This window comes from Vulpes lagopus, chromosome 6 (assembly GCF_018345385.1).
Source record: "Vulpes lagopus strain Blue_001 chromosome 6, ASM1834538v1, whole genome shotgun sequence".
Taxonomy (NCBI): Eukaryota; Metazoa; Chordata; class Mammalia; order Carnivora; family Canidae; genus Vulpes; species Vulpes lagopus.
The window spans coordinates 86,087,074-86,094,030 of NC_054829.1; the positions used below are offsets into that span (position 1 = coordinate 86,087,074).

At 42.3% G+C, this 6,957-nt stretch overlaps 1 pseudogene; it reads right to left on the reverse strand.

Annotated features, from left to right (window-relative positions):
* Positions 1-223: 223 nt before the first annotated feature.
* On the reverse strand, positions 224-1,610 carry LOC121493407 (annotated as a pseudogene).
* Between the last annotated feature and the right edge of the window lie 5,347 nt (positions 1,611-6,957).

Consider the following 6,957-nt stretch of genomic DNA (forward strand, 5'->3'; position numbering starts at 1 on the left):
ATTTTAAAAACTAATAACTTAAAACTGCCACACACGCACAAAAAAAAAAAAAAAACAAATGGTCCACAAAACATTCTCCTTTCCTTCTGAAGGTTTTACGATGCATTGTTATCATTAACCAGTCTTTTACTATTAAACTTAAATGGCCAATTGACACAAACAGTTCTGAGACCGTTTTTCCACCACTGATTAAGACTGGGGTGGCAGGTATTGGGGATAATATTCATTTAGCCTTCTGAGCTTTCTGGGCAGACTTGGTGACTTTGCCAGCTCCAGCTGCCTTCTTGTCCACTGCTTTGATGACACCCACAGCAACCGTCTGTCTCATGTCACGAACAGCAAAACGACCCAGAGGAGGATAGTCAGAGAAGCTCTCAACACACATAGGTTTGCCAGGAACCATATCAACAATGGCAGCATCCCCAGATTTCAAGAACTTGGGACCATCTTCCAGCTTCTTTCCGGAATGACGATCTATCTTTTCCTTCAGCTCAGCAAACTTGCAAGCAATGTGAGGTGTGTGACAACCCAGCACAGGTGCATATCAGCACTGATTTGGCCTGGATGGTTCAGGATAATCACCTGAGCCGTGAAGCCAGCTGCTTCCATTGGTGGGTCATTTTTGCTGTCACCAGCCACGTTGCCACGACGAACATCTTTGACAGATACGTTCTTGACATTGAAGCCCACATTGTCCCCAGGAAGAGCCTCACTCAAAGCTTCATGGTGCATTTCAACAGACTTTACTTCAGTTGTAACATTGACCGGAGCAGAGGTGACCACCATGCCAGGTTTAAGAACACCAGTCTCCACTCGGCCCACTGGGACAGTACCAATACCACCAATTTTGAAGACATCCAGAGAGGCAAATGCAAGGGCTTATCAGTTGGATGAGTTGGTGGCAGGATGCAATCCAGAGCTCCAAGCAGTGTGGTGCCGCTGGCGTTCCCATCTTTACGGGTGACTTTCCATCCCTTGAACCAAGGCATGTTAGCACTTGGCTCCAGCATGTTGTCACCATTCCAACCAGAAGTTGGCACAAATGCTACTGTGTCGGGGTTGTAGCCAATTTGCTTAATGTAGGTGCTGACTCCCTTAACGATTTCCTCGTATCTCTTCTGGCTGTAGGGTGGTTCAATGGAATCCATTTTGTTAACACCAACAATTAGTTGTTTTACACCCAGTGTGTAAGCCAGAAGGGCTTGCTCACGGGTCTGCCCATTCTTGGAGATACCTGCTTCAGATTCACCAACACCAGCAGCAACAATCAGGACAGCACAGTCAGCCTGAGATGTGCCTGTAATCATGTTTTTGATAAAGTCTCTGTGTCCTGGGGCATCAATGATGGTCACATAATACTTGCTGGTCTCGAATTTCCACAGGGAGATATCAATGGTGATACCACGTTCACGTTCAGCTTTCAGTTCATCCAAGACCCAGGCATACTTGAAGGAGCCTTTTCCCATCTCAGCAGCCTCCTTCTCAAATTTCTCGATAGTTCTTTTGTCGATTCCTCCACATTTGTAGATCAGATGGCCTGTAGTGGTAGACTTGCCCGAATCTACGTGTCCAATGACGACGATGTTGATGTGAGTCTTCTCCTTTCCCATTTTGGTTTAGGTTTAGCGGTGGTTTTCACGACACCTGTGTTCTGGCGGCAAACCCTTTGCGAAAAGCCAAGACCTACTTCTTATTCTACTTTTCCAAGGTTGACTTAGCTACTTACATACTTTTACTCTTCTCTATGAGTGAGTTTATCAAGTCCCTTAAAATTTTCAACTAAAATTTTGATTGAATTTACAATGAGGGATCCCTGGGTGGCGCAGCGGTTTGGCGCCTGCCTTTGGCCCAGGGCGCGATCCTGGAGACCCAGGATCGAATCCCACATCAGGCTCCCGGCGCATGGAGCCTGCTTCTCCCTCTGCCTGTGTCTCTGCCTCTCTCTCTTTCTCTCTGTATGACTATCATAAATAAATAAAATTAAAAAAAAAAATTTTACAATGAATTTATAGATTAATTTAGGAAAGTTAATATCTTTAGGTTATCCCACCCAAATGTCTTCTTACCTCTCTCTTTCTCTCTGTGTGTGTGTGTGTGTGTCTCTATGAATAAATAAATAAAATCTTAAAAAAATAAAATAAAATAAAGGGCAGCCCCGGTGGTGCAGCGGTTTAGCGCTGCCTGCAGCCCAGGGTGTGATCCTGGAGACCCTGGATTGAGTCCCACGTCAGGCTCTCTGCATGGAGCCTGCCTCTCCCTCTGCTGTGTCTCTGCCTCTCTCTCTCTCTCTCTCTCTCTCTCTCTCTCTCTGTGTCTCTATGAATAAATAAATAAAATGTTAAAAAAAAAGAATGTCTTCTCACTTCAGATCATCTTCTACATCCTTTATTGCAGTTCAACATTTTTCTCCATAAATATATTGCTGCTAAGTTAAATAGTGTCTTTTCTTAAATTATATTTTCTAGTTTACAATAGTAAACTATTGTGGAGAAATGAAACTAATTTGTGTATGTTGTGCTGGTATCAGAAACATGTACACTCTTTTATTCTGCTAAGTTCATGATTTGATTCTGTTGATTATTCTCTACTGATGATTATATTATCTGGAAAAATATCAGTTTTATCTTTTCTCTTATATTCCTTCAGATTTTTTTCTTTCTCAATACCATTCACCAAGACAACTAAGTATATATACTAAATATCACCAGTAATATTGGACACTGTTTTCTTTTTCCTGATCTCAAAGGAATACATTTTAGATTTCTCCATTTGTTTTCATATTCAGTGTTGAGTTTATACTGAACATTAATTATAACTTAAAACTTGGTAGAAATTGGACTGCCTGGCTGGCTCATTTAGGAGAGCATGTGACTCTTGATCTCAGGGTCATGAGTTTGAAGCCCCACATTGGGTGTAAAGATTAAATAAACTAAAATAAATAACTAATTTTTAAAATGTGGGCAGAAATTATTTGTATAACCATTGTAGGACTTGAGATTTTGTTGTTTTGTTTAGTCCTTATCGATCTTTTCAAGTTCTTTCTTTCTTCTTGCATTATTTTTGCAGTTTTGTGTTTCTTGGGTTTTGTCCATTTCATTTAGTTTTTAAAAGGTATTTATATATACTTATTCATAATACTACTTTAAGTTTTAATTTCTGTTGAGACTTTGGTTAATTCCCCCTCTTTTCATATTGCCATTTATTTGCAGTCTGTCTCTGTCAGTCTTGCCAGCGATTTGCATCTCATCTAATATTTCATTACTGTTTTCTATCTTTAAAAATATATTACTGCTTCTATTTTCTTTTTTTTTTTTGTAGGATTTCTTTATTTTATTTATTTTTATTAGATACAGAGAGAGAGAGGCAGAGACACCGGCAGAGGGAGAAGCAGGCTCCATGCAGGAAGCCTGACGTGGGACTCGATCCCAGGTCTCCAAGATCACGGCTTGGGCTGAAGGCGGCGCTAAACCACTGAGCCGGTGAACCACCGGGGCTGCCCTCTTTCTTTTCTTTTTTTTTTTTTTTTTTTTTTTTTTAAGATTTATTTATTTATTCATGATAGAGAGAGAGATAGAGATAGAGATAGAGAGAGAGAGAGAGAGAGAGAGAGAGAGGCAGAAACACAGGAGGAGGGAGAAGCAGGCTCCATGCCAGGAGCCGGATGCGGAACTTGATCCCGGGTCTCCAGGATCGTGCCCTGGGCCAAAGGCAGGTGCCAAACCGCTGAGCCACCCAGGGATCTCCCTCTTTATTTTCTTATTTATTCTTATTATTTGCTTCCCTCTTGTTTCTTTGGATATTACTGTTTTTCAAATATCATAATTAGATGCGTAGCTGCTTTGTTTTAAAACTGTCTTGTTTCAGGACGCCTGGTTGGCTCAGTGGTGGAGCATCTGCCTTGGCTCAGGACAGTGATCCCAGAGTTCGGGATTAGGTCCCTCCTCCGGCTCCTGCATGGAGCCTGCTTCTCCCTCCGCCTGTGTCTCTGCCTCTCTCTCTCTCTCTCTCTCTCTCTCTCTCACTCTGTGTGTGTGTGTCTCTCATGAATAAATAAAATATTTTTAAAAATAAAAAATAGGGGATCCCTGGGTGGCGCAGCGGTTTGGCGCCTGCCTTTGGCCCAGGGCGCGATCCTGGAGACCCGGGATCGAATCCCACATCGGGCTCCCGGTGCATAGAGCCTGCTTCTCCCTCCGCCTGTGTCTCTGCCTCTCTCTCTCTCTCTGTGTTCCTATCATAAATAAATAAAAATAAAAAAAAATTATTTATAAAAAAAAAATAATAAAAAAATAAAAAAATAAAAAATAAAACTATCTTGTTTCTTGGGGCACCTGGATGGCAGAGTTGGTTAAGCATCTGACTCTTGGTTTCAACTCAGGTGGTGATCTCAGGGTTGTGAGATAGAGCCCTGTGTCAGGCATTATGGACTATGCTTGAGATTCTCTCTCCTCCCTCTGCCCCTCCTGGCTTCTCTCTCTCTCTCTCTCAAATAAATAAATAAATCTAAACAAAACAACTGTCTTGTTTCTTAATAAATACATGTAAATTATAATTTCTTCTCTAAGAACCACTTTAACTGTGATCTAAAAGTGTTTACATGTAGTATTTTCATTATCATTCATTTCTAAGTACTAATCTACTTTGTATTTTCCTTTTAAACATAAAAGTTGGGGGCGGCCTGGGTGGCTCAGCAGTTTAGTGCCGTCTTCAGCCCAGGGCCTGATCCTGGAGACTTGAGATCGAGTCCCCCGTCAGGCTCCCTGCATGGAGCCTGCTTCTCCCTCTGCCTGTGTCTCTGCCTCTCTCTCTCTCTCTCTCTGTCTCTCGTGAATAAATGGATAAAATCTTTAATAAATAAATAAACAAACAAACAAACATAAAGGTTGGGACACCTGGGTGGCTCAGTGATTGAGGGTCTACCTTTGGCTCAGGTCATGATCCCAGGGTCCTGGGATCCAGCGGCACGTTGGGCTCCCTGTGAGGAGCCTGCTTCTCCCTCTGCCTGTGTCTCTGCCTCTCTCCGTGTGTCTCTCATGAAAAAATACATACATAAATATTTTTTTAAAATAAAGGTTATTTAATAATATGTAACTTGATTTTCAAATATGTGAAATTGCATGTATCCTTTTGTAATTAAATTTTAACTTCACTGCAATATGCTTAAACAAAACTCCACTCAGAAACCACCTAATAAAAAAAAAAAAAAAAGGGATTCCTGTGTGGCACAGCGGTTTGGCGCCTGCCTTTGGTCCAGGGCGCGATCCTAGAGACCTGGGATCGAATCCCACGTCGGGTTCCCAGTGCATGGAGCCTGCTTCTCCCTCTGCCTGTGTCTCTGCCTCTCTCTCTCTCTCTCTCTGTGACTATCATAAATAAATTTAAAAAAAATTAAAAAAAAGAAAGCACCCTAATGGACAGCTGGAAAGGGAAATACCCTCAGTAGGATTGTCTACTGTACTGAATTGAATAGTGTCCTCCCCACAAAGACAGATTAAGCACCTACACTAATTCATGTGTGGCTGCTAACAATTTGGTTGGATGGTTAGGGATGGAAGCAGACCACCAAAACATATTCACTACAGAGGAGGCTCTTAATAATCAAGTGGTCAAAATGGCATCCTCTGGATGTCAGACAACCTCTTTCCCCAGACACCAAGCACTTATTCAATAGGCCCATGAACAAAATGATTATGGAAGAGATGGAAGCTAGCCATAGATTCAATTACATGGACTTCTCATTACCTGACCTGGCTAATGCTATTGCTGAATGCCTTATCTGCCAACAGCAGAGACCAACACTGGACCTCTGATAAGGCACCATTGCCCGGCCACCTGGTAGCAGGTTGATAACATTGGAACTCTCTCATAGTTGAAAATGCAGAAAATCTTCCTCACTATAATATACACATATTCTGGGTATAGATGCCTTCCCTCCCCATAATTCTGCTAGGATCTCCATCAATAGACTCACAGAATACCTTATTCACCATTATCGTATTCTGCACAGCACTGCTTCTGATCAAGAAACTCATTTCATACCAACAGAAATGCAGCAGCTTATAATTCTATAAGTTCTATCTCATAAAATGTAGTATATTTTGTTGTTTTTTTTAAAGATTTTATTTATTTATTCATGAGAGACACAGAGAGAGAAGCAGAGAGGGAGAAGCAGGCTCCTTGCAGGGAGCCCGATGTGAGACTCGATCCTGGATCCCGGTATCACGCCCTGAGCCAAAGGCAGATGCCCAACCACTGAGCCACCCAGGTGTTCCAAAATGTAGTATATACTTTGAATCAGAGGTCATTATATGGTGTTGCCTTCTCCACAGCCAGAATACGTGGATTCAGGAATCAAGGGGTATAAGTGGGAGTGGCTCCTCTCATTATTATATCACATAAGCTACTCACAAAATTTTTGCTTCCAGTCCAGGCAACTCTGAGATTTGCTTTTTTAATGGTCTTTGTTTCAAAGGGAGAAATGCTTCTACCAGGGGACACAACAACACATGCACTAAATTGGGAGATGAGGGGGCAACCTGGCCATCTTGGACTTATGTCACAAACGAATAGGCAGTAAAATGCATCTTTCCACTGCTGGAGTGATGGATCTCACTTACCAAGAGGAACTTAGGTTACTGCTAACCCATCAGTACAAATAGGACTATATCTGGGATCCCTGGGTGGCGCAGCGTTTTAGCGCCTGCCTTTGGCCCGGGGCGCGATCCTGGAGACCCAGGATCGAATCCCACGTCGGGCTCCCGGTGCATGGGGCCTGCTTCTCCCTCTGCCTGTGTCTCTGCCTCTCTCTCTCTCTCTGTGACTATCATAAAAAAAAAAAAAAATAGGACTATATCTTTAACCCAGGGCATTTCCTGAGGCATATCTTAGTACTTCCAAGCCCAATAGTAAGTGTTAATAGAAAACTATATTCAAAAAGGGGCAGGGAAAACAGTATGG